The sequence below is a fragment of the Pleurodeles waltl genome, chromosome 12 (genome assembly GCF_031143425.1).
Source record: "Pleurodeles waltl isolate 20211129_DDA chromosome 12, aPleWal1.hap1.20221129, whole genome shotgun sequence".
Classification (NCBI taxonomy): Eukaryota; Metazoa; Chordata; class Amphibia; order Caudata; family Salamandridae; genus Pleurodeles; species Pleurodeles waltl.
In genome coordinates, this window is record NC_090451.1 from 597,139,806 (window position 1) to 597,153,626 (window position 13,821).

The window sequence follows — 13,821 nt, forward strand, 5'->3', positions numbered from 1 at the left end:
GGGGTGCCATCTTTGAATATTTTAACATCTTTTAGATATCGTGTGCGTGCTCATGCGTGCGCTCAGGCGGCCAGTTTTGAATGGTTTCGAAGCCCTGTCAAACATGAATGCAACCTGCTGTGTCGACGCCAGATGCTCCACTGATAGGGACTGCTATCTAAGCAGAGGTACATTCTGAGCACAGGAAAAATAGCGTCACTCACACCGAGGGGAGCCAGTAACTTAACTGGACAGACTCAATTGCCCCATGCTGTATGCAGTGTACTGTGCTGGGCAAAAGCACAGAGACCATCACTACTAAAGACCAATTGATAAAGAGGACTGACTGAAAAACACGTATGTATGTATAAACATGTATTTATATATTTTTTAAATATTGAAAATCGAAAGGTCTTGGCTAGCGCCAGCAGTAGAAATGTGGCAGAGTATACTAGGAAACACAACTTCAGTAAATGGCGAAGGACGTTCTGAACACAAGTTAGTAAGTATATATCCATATGAATAAGAACACTATCAAGCCTTAAAAAGTGCCTCGAAAGATTAGTAAAAAACAACATATTATTCCAATAATGATTATTAAGAAAACTGTCAACTAGCATTGTTCTGTAACAGCAGAGTTTGGTAACGTTGACATTTTTAAAAAACAAATGGTTCGAGGCCTTGACTCCAAATTCTATAGAAGCAATTATGCACCCAGTGGTTCGTGAAATATATACCCTTGAAAGCAATTACAGACCTGGAATAAAACAAAAGCATCCATGGAATGCAGTTTGTGTAGGATGAGAAGTGAACATTTGAGTTATGTAATTTACATCGGCTAGGCATTGAGATGCCTGCGTAAGAATTATTCAAGGAGATAGTTTAATCTGGATGGGTTTAGGACAGTTAAAAGGGCTACGGTATTTAGCTTGGGTATGAAATACGTCGTAGCACAAACAATTATTAGATACCTAATTTTAGCATAGTCAATAAAAATAAGTACAAATATTTTGCATTTTGAAACGTTAACTTAAATTGTGTAGAAATGTGTTGTTTTAGCGTTAGTTGTGAATGAGATGTAACATGCAGTATTTTGATGATTTTGAGTTGGTTAACATTCTTTTTAGATGATGTACTAGGATAAGGCCCGCTTTTCACATTTTAAGGTTTTATTGCGTTTTTGTTTTTACTAATTCAATAAACGAAACCTGCACTTTCATTGTTAGTTAATTCCAAATTGCTTCCTTCTATATGCTATATTCATGTGATTAATGGGATGTACTTTCCATCCAAGTCCACTTTTCTACAAAATGGTGTCCATGTGTGTACTCATTCTATGGAAATGCCTGAAATAATAAGTTTATGTTCTTTTGTACATTCCTCTTTCATTAGGGACGTTAACATGTGTTCATATTCAGTGAGGTGCTACTAAGTCCTTGCGATGTCTCCAAATAAAACATATTTAAAAAAAACAAAATAATCAGTGTGTGGTCTGTTTAACCTGGTTGCCGAAGTTGGTGAAATGGACAAGCTTTTGCTTTCTATGTCGACAGGCGGGGGAAAGACGGGGATTGACCATAGTGATTAGTAGGTAAATGTAATAGAGTGACAGTCCACGAATGATGTGGTGTTCTGTAAACATGGACAGTGGTGAACACAGCAAAACATAAAGACCAAGACCATTGACAGAAAAACTGTCATCAAATGTTAACAGATTGGAAAAACGGAAGACATAGAATTTGCATAAAGCGAGAGAAACTCCTAAAAGGATAAAAACCTTAGTTTGACACATACAGAGAGATAAATCAAGAAAATGGGTTCGAGCAATAAGGGAGTGTTCTCAGTATTTTGTGCAATCAGTTACGTGAAAGAAAGAATACAATGGTGGAAAAAAGTCCATAACTGGAGTATGTGTGCAGTGTACCTGTCACTAAAGCCCACAAGGTTTTGATCCGGGCGTACCAAACTAGAAGCCCTCCTGTTATCTCACTTAAGTATAGGCACACAGGTACCAGCCCGATTGAGCATTGGTGGTGATAGCCACATCTGTGTGGAGAGGGGCCCCATCGTGGATAGTGTGCTGAAGTCAGGAAGGGTATCAAAACAGATTTGAAGGATAGATAGTGGAACGTGGGAGATGAGGTACAGGACAAGAAACACGAAATACACAGGGACATGGCTTCTTAACTCTCAGACCTCATGAGGAGAGTGGATGGTAAGGCGGAATGTTGTGAAACTGGATAGCGGTCTAATCTGGAGCTACGATTTAATTGACTCCTGGAATCACAGCACGGCGGGACTTTTCTTCACCTTCTAAACCGTCAATCCAAGGTCTTCACATAGGTTAATATCATTAAGGAAATCCTGTGTTGGCACAATGACTTTGTAAAATTCTCCTCTGTAAAACCCATTTAATTTGTTTCTTCATGTATTCCTGTATTTCCCATCCATTTTAGGAGGAAATGTTTAACAGGGTGCTTGTCTGTGCGTACCCGTTGTTGCCATCACTCATGTTTGTATTTTTGGACATAAGTACTTGCACTTTCTGAGATGCACTCTAAACAATATATGAATTTTATATTTTTGCATCAAATAAGAGACTATTTATTCTTTTCTTTCGCCTGGGAACAAGAAACGGAAAGCAATACGTTGGAAATTATCCAAATAAGTCCTAGCTTACTTGAATCTGCTGCCACCAGCCTGTTGAAATCATCACACTTCAGATCCCTCACTGATCATGTCCAAAATGGAAGAAACATGCCAGCTTCTATTGTTCCGATGTAGAGAGGACTCAGTCTAGCAGCTTGGGCTAGGTTGCTCATTTTGGGTACATCCTGAGCCATACTGAATCGCACATGGTTTGTCCACCTTCTCTACTGGCTAAATAATGATAGCTTGTTGTTACAAGAAGGTAAAATGAATGGTCAACATAGTCAAGAATGGCTAAAGCATGTGTTTTGCTTCACTACGGACCGGGATAAAACACACACACTGAAAGGAATTTGTGGTATGCAGCTCTTAGTCTAAGAAATGCATCACCATGGGGCACAGTTGAATTTGCTTCATCTCTTCTGGCAGCAACAGGTCGTCAAACCCCAGGTCGACACTGAAGAGAGACCTACCCTCAAGGGAAAGGTGACAGGCATCAGCGTCCTGATCCTGTCAGAGTACTGATCCACTCCATGGTCAATCCGGTTTTGGTCTCTTATATACCCTAAACAAGCCAGCTAGGAGAATCCTAGAAAACCTCTCCCGCTCTGTAAGTTGTTGTTCAAACATTTTGGCTACTTCAGGTCAGTTTTGAAAGGAACACGTTGGAACTGGCCAAGATCCCATGGTGCTTCTTCCAAAACCAAACCATTGCATTCCTTACCATAAACATCATCCTAGTACATCCTTATCTCTCTGACTCACCCATGTTATGTTCTAGCCCTTGATGAGAAAGAACATGCAGACACGTAGAGTGAAAACATGAGCGGAAAACACATTGCATAACGCGGGCACGGAAAAATAGTTGCAGCTTCTGGGCTTCTAACATCTGCACCTTTAACATGGTTGTGGCTAACGCTAAATTGAGCATAAAATGAAGTCAATAATCCAAAGGATACTGGTGGTCACCAATGTGACGGTGTGCTGCTAGGCTAAGTGCAACATGGAGTCAGTGGACAAAACACAAATATCATTGCAGCATGTTGATGTAATGTTAGTGACATACAATTCCTGGCCCAGAAACTATTTCAGAAGTGAAAAAGGACACATTAGGATACAACCAGGGATGTCAAAGAAGGGTCTTGTGAACATGTAGATATGATCTTTGAGGAAAACTAGCATTGTCACCAAAGAACTATATACGTGTTGAGGCATGAAAAGTGATGTGACATTGGTGGATTGCTCTAGCCTGGACCTAGAATTTTAAATCCTGTAACTGAATGCTGACAACTCATACAAAATTGGGGTTGAGAGCAATAGTGTGCTGGACCGCCCCATAAATATTCTTCACAAAACACTATCCTAGAATAATGTAACGGTATACTCATATCTGAGAGGTAGGAGGGGAAGGTTCAGTTCTCAGATTGGACAGCAAGGGAGGGTAATGTGGAAGTTTCCCTTGGAGAGGAAGACTTGTATCTGTTTTTCCTTTGAAATGGCAGCTGGCTGAGTTTCATACTCCTAAAGGGCAATGTTCACCCTAAAACGGTACCTTGGCATTGAACACAAACCCCAAGAGCTCCTAACCTACAACTATGAACCAGACTGGGAAATGAGAATTAAAGTGATAAAAGGAAAAGCAAAGTCTTCAACACCCTTCTAAAATCACTGAGATTTGACTCCTGTGGAAGATGAAGGAGCAGAATTCAATTTACTCACTTCAGCCACAGAAAAGGAAGTACCATTTAAAGTTTTCTGATGAAATCTCGTAACCTCAGGAAGAAATTTGCCTTTAGATCTCAAAAGATAGTCTGGATTATACCACTTGAAACACTGTTGCAGCAGAGAAAGACTGCATTATAAATTAAGCGGATAGATGTTGCCACACCAAAATCCAAATAAGGAGCTACGGGCAGAAAAGGTGCACATTACATTTTTACAATATGGATTACAGTTTTCTGAAAGTTATCCAACTGGTGTGTGGGAAATCACCATGCTCATGGGGGAGTGCAGTTATCCTAATTTTTTTAAAGAATGGACCAGTGGAAAATCACGTGTTGAAACAGTCAGAATCATTTCTTGTAGATAATCTGTTTAGTGCAGGTAATACACACACTATTACAGGGAGGATCTACACTAGAGCCTGTTTGTGTATGGCCTAACAAGAGTTTTCTTCTTTCAGTAAAATATGGCACATCCAAAAAGAAGTAGGAGACCATGCTTCTAACTACAGGGATGAGGGCTGTCTCTGATCTTATTGAATACCAATTACTCTAGAGCTCATTAGAGGAACAGAAGATGGAGAGTTCCTTAAGAGATGTTGATAATTTGTTTTCTGGGCGTAGTATACGCATTTGCTTTATGAAGGCAGATAGTAGATGACACATTCACAGTATTTGAGGGTTACTCATAGGTCTGTGCTGGCCCAAATAGTGTTTATCCTCTATAAAGGGCCTACACACCAAAGTGAAGGTGCCACAGGAGACATCTCGTGAATCAATAGCATTGGGTTGCTGATTCGCTTTTTGCAGATGACTCTATTAATGGCTGTTTCATAACTCGTGCTATTTTACTGTACTAGTGATCTTTGAGCAGTTTTGTAACAAGAAGTTTGGCATTTATTCTGCCTATTCCAAGGTGATAGCAATGGATTAAGACAGAGAAATATACTTATCGCTGTGGCATGTGAGTAGCGCAAATTGAACTGTATTATAATCTAGGCATGAAGTGTGCTGCACAATGTCTTGAGCGGAATAGATAGAGGTAAATATTATGAGCGTCGTCAACATGTATCGTGACGTGTTAGAAATGAAAGGAAATGTGGTACCCAAACAGTGAAGTCCACCTTTAGGGTTTTACAAGTAAAGTTACTGGCGGCCCCACTGAAAGGAGCTGAGGGGTGGGGTCAGGAGAACCCTTGAAAATTAATTCTAGCTGAACATAAAGTTCCTAACTTCTTTTGGGGCATTAAATGGACCTCGATCATTGTCATAGAGGCCGAAACGGGAATTATTCCGGTAGGCTGCCAGGTGCCATACAATCTGCTGGTCTTTGAGTGTAGATCTGGTGTGATTCCCACTCAGCTTTGTAGTAATAAGAATTACACAACGCTCAAAGCATGAGATGTATTGCGTCATTCAATTGATATCCCTGTATGATATTGTTTGGAATGCTTTCCTGTTACCTGCTTCATCAGCGTAGGCAGCGAAGATAAAAAGAGGGGAAGTGAATTTTCCTAAGGACACACTCATGGAACACCGCTGGCAGCAGATGCTCACTTTAGCAGCCTCAAGTACCGTTATGTTCTCTACAAGCCGCTGGTTGGCTTGAAGTCCTACTTGGAGCTGCGAGGCTCCGAACAGAGTTACCCTGCATTTCTATCCTAAGTTCAGATTTTTATTGAACTTTGGCTTCAAATGTGCTAATTTGGGGGGCAGCCCCAAAAATGGTAGGGCATATGTTGATCATCTGACCCCTGGACAGAGCTGCACTGGACATTTTGCCACTCTGCCATTTCTCAAGTAGACTGACGGTTAGGGGGCTGCTTTCAGAGCTGAATGGGCTGCCATGATCCAACAATGCCCCAAGGTTTTGTTCTAGTTGTAGTCTGCTTCAGTGCAGAGCTTGCTTGAACATTTTTGCCAGAGCTAAATTTGGTTTCGCCTCAAGCCCTCAACCTTTATGGGAGACTGAGAAGAGCATTGGTGGGAGCATTGCTGAACATTTTGAAGTAAGTACAATTCTAGAATCAGGGGCAATGCTATCACAAAGAACACAAAGCTGAGTGGTGTTAGCAATGGCAATAATGTGATTTGTGAGATTTCGGCCTATGTAACCCCATTGCATTTAATTAATTCTTGTATTTGAGTGCACTTTTTACATTTATAAATGCTTGCTGCATTTAGTTAAGTGCACATGTCCAACACATAACATTTGCTTTATTGTAGTTTGATAGCACAATCACATTATTCGTTTGTGTTTTAATGTAATTTGTGATATGTGATTTAATTTTAGTGAAGGTGCAAAATAATTGTATGCTAATTTTGGGATTATTCATCATGGAGTTCTGCCTTTTCAAAATAATCACAGAAGTGAATTCATGCCTGGAAAGACAAGTATCAGGCAGAGAACTGATGGAACTTAATTGACTTCAACTTCCTGGCCCGCAGAATCTTGAAAATCAGGTGCATCATTTACAAACTCACCATGACAAGCACCCATGCTTACCTTGCAACAAGTTCACCAACTCTGATGGTTCTCGGCCCACCAGCAGCCAAGACACCATCAAACTGCAGACTAAGAAGTGTAATGGAAAAAACATTGCAAGAGGCCTTTTCAGTCTGTGCACCTGGATCTGGAACATCATTCCGGTATCCATCAGGACTGCCACAAAACTGTTCCAATGTTGGAAAGAAAGGAAAAATCATCTCTTTAAAGAACACTACAAGACAATGCATTAACCATCCATAACCCTGTAACTTCACCTGTCACCTGTGGACGGTATGCTTGTCTTTGACCCTGAACAGCACTCTGTAGGTGTGAAGTATAGAAATATCATATACAAGCACACATGCATTGAGAGGAATCTTCAGCTTTCTTCTTGGAAGACTAATTTGTGCGAGCAGAGCTACAAACATCTAGCAAAGGCCAACAGCGCCTTAGGGCCAATAGGGTAGTATCATCTTGGAAGTGCCATAATTAGGACAGAGGCTGACCTTCTTGAGGTGCAGAACAACAGACCTGTTGTTCGGCTAAGGCATGTGGGCTAGTTGCCACCTAACAAAACGCAGAAACTTTAATGCAAGGTTAGCTAATGCAATTCGTTTTAATGTTGTGTTTATTAGTTGCTTTCATTGCCAGTATTGTGTGTTGCCTCTACAGTTACATCTATACAAACTATCTGCGCTAGATTAGGACAGTCATTTTTATCCAGTCTTTAAAATATAGAGAGTGAATTTTTGTTTGTGTCTATGCATGCTGAAAAGAGTTTCAGAACTCACTAATACAACACATAATCCTGTCGTCTCACCAAACTGATCATTGCACCATCCTTATGTAATGCATTGGTGGGTCATGGGTAACAGCCCACTAGATTCTCTGTCTCAGGTTAGTAAATTGGCTTTAAGCCTGTGCTGTGGCCAGAGAGTTTTGGATTTCTAAAAACTGAGCCGTTTATTAAATGCAATAATTTGCCATGAATGGCACACTCTACATTAGCAGAAGCCTAAACGGTGATGGGATCATTTGAAATTCGCCCGTGAAAACATACTATGCATAATACAATCTGATAATCTTTTGCATGTTTAATGTGACCTGTTTATGCAGACATTTTTATTAAGCTGAACAGAGAAGGCATGGCATTCACCCATTTCACTCCAATGAAGAAGACATTGATGAACGTTGGTTGTTTATATGGGTGTTTTGTGCTTGTGGTAACTCTAGGCTCCTCATTAGAAACTGTGTTGAGTTTTTCTTAAAAACATAAAAGTGGAAAATCTATAATATAGTTTTATTTACCAATAGTATTATTAAAAAAACAATAAACCACTGAGTCAATAACCCGACATCATACTAGGAGGTAACAATATCATACGTAGGCAAAGTCTTAATATAAACACAGTAAAATAAACACATCTTCAAGAATTTATCACCATTCCCCCATAATCTTCCTTAAATGTAAAACCTGAAGAACGGATATGGCAACAGTGTGTAGTTGGTGCAGGAATAATAAAGCACGCTACATTGACTAAATGTAAACTTCCGAATTAATTGCAAAATAAACTTTGATCTGGGCTTATCGTAATATTTACAAAAGAATATGAATTGCAAAGTGCTTTGCTCCGACAGGTCATCAATGGAACTTTTAGCAAGTTACCTCGACTAGTCTTTTCTCACTGGTAAAGTGATCAGGCGAAACACAGAATTACAACTAAATCTTGTAAGAATGAACCTGTGATGGATGTTAGTATCGTACTCTAAGTAAGTTTGTAAATTATATTCAATCAGCAACAAAGTATGTGCACTAATACTGGACTTCTTGCATTCTTTATTCTATCCTTCGTCTCACAAGATGTTCAATAAAGTGTTTAGTTCCTTTTTACTAATTTGCAATAATGACTTTGGTGCATTAAAAACGTCGGGTCTGCCCAGCGTGTCGAATTGGTACCTAGTATAATTTAACCAGGCAATGTTTAAAGCAAAGCTTAGTTTTAAAGAGTCTTAGCTGCATATCTGAACAGTCCTTTGCCAGATTTGTGAAACTGAGGCTTTCTAGGAGAAAGTATTTATTTGTAAATGGGCATCCATAAACTTAAATGAGACAAACTTACTTGTGTTATACCTACATATCATTACATATCATTATAAAAGTTTTCCCTAAATTTACTTTAAGCTCAAAATTGGCTATAAAATCTGTGAACGTGTTCAGGAAAGCCTGTAGCCAATCCATTTGGGTTACAGGATATTAGCACAACATCGACGGTATACAGGAGGGCCAGCACAAGATGACCAATCTGGGGCATTTCCCTGCACCACTCAACTAAAACCCCTTCCAGATTGTGAATGTAGAGGGTAAAATGGAATGATGTAAGCATAAAGTCCTGCCACACCCCCTTGAATATTTGAAACGGATGGGTGGGAACATTCCCCAGTAATTCTATATCTGACTTTAGCTGTTGTTCCCTTATAGATTTCCCTAAGATGAACAACAATAGATTTTATACACACTTCTCTAACATCAAGTGCCAGAGGTTACTGTGATTGACTAAGTCGAATGCACTCGAGAAGTCCATAAAGGCCAGATACGGAGGCCCCATCTTAGCCACAATATATTTCCCTATGAGCAGGCCAAGGTTGAGACACTGCTCAAGGGTCCCATTACCCTTTCGAAAACCATAGTGGATGTGTAAACATGCACTCTGTTCCTCTGTCCACTGTTCTAAACCCACTTCAACAAGTGCATCCTATAGTGAAGTGGGGGATAACACTCTGGGTCTATGTGACAACCCTTCCTAAAAATAGGGATGGTAAGAGATTTAGAGAAAGGGCCATATTTATAACTACAGTTGCAATGCACTTGCACCATGGAACGTGGTGCATGTGCGACACAACTCAAAAATGAGATTTATGAAGCCACACAAGGCCACCTTGCATGGCCCTGAGTAGGTTCACAAATCTTGAGTAAAGCAATGCAGAGCAAATCACTGAGTTGCCTTACACTGCACCAGGGAGGCTTTCTATGGTGGTTGCATGGGTGTTCCTATGCAACATCAATGGACTTTCACACATTCTCAGATTTACCAGAATCGGTAGACATGGGAATGCACCAAAAACCTACGCCTCCCCTGGTGAGGCGTAACAAGGTGAAATATTTGTATTTCTCCTTCTTTGTTCCTCTTTCTTGGATTGTTTTTGTGCTGGAGGTGCTCTTCCTGAACAAAAACAATCCTACATGCAATGGAGGTAACCTTGTACCATGGTGCAAGAGTGCCTGCATTGGCGATAGGCAGGCCATTGTGCGCCAGGGCTGGGGGAAAGGACAGGAATGCACCGTATTGAAATAAATAAAGTGCATTCCTGCCCTTTCCCTGTGACACAGCACAGCAAGATGACTTGCTGCACTGCACCACTTCACCATAGATATGACCTCAAGTTTCCAGTTTACCTCTTCTACAGATAGATCTTAACACTAAGGCTAACCAAGGGCCCCAATGATTGATGTTATATTTAAAAAGAATCATGGGAATCTCATTGGGATACTGGCCTTTCATGAACAACTACCCATTAGTGCTGCTGTGACTATGCATAGTGTGAATACGAGGGCGTTAGTTCATTAGGTTCAACAGATGCCTAAGCGAATCCTCTGCATCCTCATCACCGTGATTGATGACATCACTGTTAGAATATTCACTTCCAAAATTGGCCACCCACTCTTCTGAAGATATTGCAATCTCACTTGAAATTGCTACAGATTCTTTAAAAATTGAGTTGTTGGTTGACTGGGGTGTAAGCCCTGGTCAAGCAGCAACTACAATCCTACTTAGAGGAAGGGACAAGCAAACCCTTAATTAACCTGTGCTCACCCTCTGGTAGCTTGGCACAGAGCAGGCAGGTTAAATTGGAGGCAATGTGTAAAGTATTTGTGCAACACTTCACACAGTAAAACAGTCAAAACAGCACACAGAAAGATTCCACGCCAGGTTAGAACTATAGACTTGAATTTAATCAATAAAACCAGACCAAAACGACAAAAATTCAATAAATAGAACTGGAAATATTGAATTTCAAAGTTTTTAATAAAAATAGTGCGAAGAAGCAAAAGGTTATTGGGGATATCTGGTTGCACCATTCCAGGACAAGGGTAAAACTTCAGGCTGACCGCAATGGAGCGCGGACTTGCTACAGGGACCCAGTAAGGCCCACTGCACCAAAGTACCTTGAATCCCAGTTGCAGAGTTCTGCTTGGATCTGTGTTGAAGAAGCGTTGCACAGCCAAGGCAATGCGTGGGTTCTGAGATGGTGCGGTGCAAGAGCCTGTTGCGTCAACATTGAGGATCCTGTCAATTGGGTTTGCGATGCGAAGACCGGTGTTGAGGATGCATTATGCAGTCAAGGCGATTTGTTGGTTGTGATGAGCAGTGAAACTGCAATGCAGATCATTGGAGTCGCTGGCAAGGCTGCCGTCAGTGGGAGATGAATGGAGCTTGTGCCAGGAAAGTGTTGCACAGTGGCGGTGGTGGTTCTGAGGGCAATGCTTCAAACCCAGATGTGAGTTTTTGCAGCGATGTGAGTCTGATGCTAAGGTCCAATCCACACAATAGCGGTGATGTGTCGGTTCTGCTCGAAGATGCATTGCTCAGCCAAGGAGATGCATCGGTTCTGCTCAAAGATGCATCACACAACGGAGGATGCATTGGTTCTGCTCAAAGATGCATCACTCAGCAGAAGATGCATCGGTTCCACTGAGAAAGCACCTTAGGTGACGGGCAGCAGGCATCAACTGGCTAAAGTAAGAAGATGGCAACTTTTTAAAAGTGGCCTTTTCAGGATTGCAGTTTAAAATCCGATTTCACCATAAGTTGCTATTTTAAATTGTTGAGACACCAAGCTCGGAAAGTTTATCTCTTCCAGATTGTGAATTACATGTATAAAATGTAATCCGGTAATCCCAATGTTGTCCTATGGGAGAAACAGGCTTTCCAGTAGTGAAGAACGGCTTTGGGAGTGTTTCAGTACCAGGACAAGTAAACCTTAAAAGTACATGTCATGCCTTTTAAATACATTGCACCCTGCCCTCTGGGCTGTCTAGGGTGTACATTACGGGTGATGTATGTATACAAAAGGGAAGGTTTGGCACTGAAAAAAAGGTTATTTTGCCAGGTCAACTCGGCAGTGTAAAACTGCACATACTAGCTCTGTAGTGGCAGGCCTGTGACATGGTTAAAGGGCTGCTTAAGTGAGTGGCACAATCAGTGCTACAGGCCCACTTATAACATTTTATTTACAGGCCCTGGATATATGTTTTGGGGAAAGAGAACAAGCACTTTAGCACTACACTAGTTAGCAGTGGTAAAGTACACATGGTCCTAATACCCTCAAAAACAAGGTCAGAAAAGTGGAGGAGGTAGGCAGGATGCTTGGGGTGAAGAACCCCTAAGGCTATGAGGCCTAATAAAGGGTTTATTATTGATGTGGCAGAAAACTACTTTATCCTTGCGGTTACTTGTTACAAGAGCTTACCATCTTTTATTGCACTTCTCCTTGCCTACAGCACCCCCCTTATAATTCTGTAGACATGCTCTAACTCGGGGGTCTCCAACCTTTTGTGTAATAAGAGCTTTTTGTGTTCTGTGAAGATCATTGTGAACTACTTATATTGGTCTTGTAATATTCACCACATCAGACGAGATTACATTAGTAGCTACCATATCTAAAATTACTAGCATTGATTACCTCAGTGCATCAGACATGATTGCTTGCAGTAATGTAAAAAAAAAGGCTTTATCAATTTAGAAGGCCTCTGCATGAATAATTCAAAGCAGCCACAGCTGCAACACCACTGGCACTGTTGTAATGATAATAGTTATGCCTTCCTAAATGATTTATCACTCAAAAATCAGCTTTAAATATATTTTGTTGATAAGCCATTTTTCTCCACACATCATCTAATGAATTCTGAAAATACACACTTCTGTCTGGAATACACAATTTTGGCATATATACATTAATTCAAACAAGAAAAAGGTTCCTATTTAGTAGGCTGGGTTGCCCACAGGAGAGCTACTTGCAAGCAGCTAGAGAGCTCCCAGTAGTTCACATGCTGCCTGTCAGAGAAGCCTGCTCTAACTTCTTCAGAAATCCTTAGAACCCTATTGAGAGCCTTCTTTAGATCCTTTAGGGTGTTAATACAGTTATTGTCAAAGTAAGCGCATGAGTGCTGGCTTTTGCCACTCATTTGAGCAGTGAGTGCTACATTTATACCATGGGAAATTTTTAGAAAGACACTCTTAATCTCATTGTTGCTGGCGTTGTCATCTAGACAGATCTTAAACTTTATAGAATTGTCCCTCAACGTTTTAGGTAACAGGTCCTTTGGAATAATACTCTCCCATCTTCAACTTTGACCGTCAGGTTTGGCTAGTTCAACATTGGTCACCAGAAGTAGGGGTTCCAATATCTACACTAAGAAGGCAGTGATCACCAAAACAATTCAAATGAATTTTGAAATTAGAGAGAAGAGGACGCATGTATTCAGTAATTTAAATTAAATCTAACATGCTCTCAAAGCCTCTGCCTATAAAGTGTCACTAAAGGGCACTAGACGAACAAGAAATGTAATTTCAAAAAAAATAAATTGTTCTTATACATTAAATTATGAATTGCCTCTCCGTAACCATCATGAGCAATGGGTGGCTGACCTTCTTCGTCTAAATCCAGAAAACCAGATACTTCCTTTGCAGGTGTGCATTGAAGTAAATCCGCCCCCTCCCCTATACACAAATAACAAAGGTTTCATTACATGAGCCCGGTCCATACGGTAATGTACGTAGTAATTTAAAACGGAGATTGAAACTGGTCGCTTCCGGGCCCTGAATGTGTGTCTTTTAGTGCAAAGCATACATCGAATTCTTAAAAATGCGCGTAAAATACTTCATGGGAATCCGTGTCGTTCCTGTTTGTTTCACTTGCTTTACT

General features: G+C 40.6%; 1 protein-coding gene across 2 annotated transcripts in view; it reads left to right on the forward strand.

Moving 5' to 3' along the window:
• CFAP126 (cilia and flagella associated protein 126) overlaps positions 1 to 13,821 on the forward strand; it is a 90,544-nt gene that overhangs the window by 49,345 nt on the left and 27,378 nt on the right. The window lies entirely within an intron of this gene.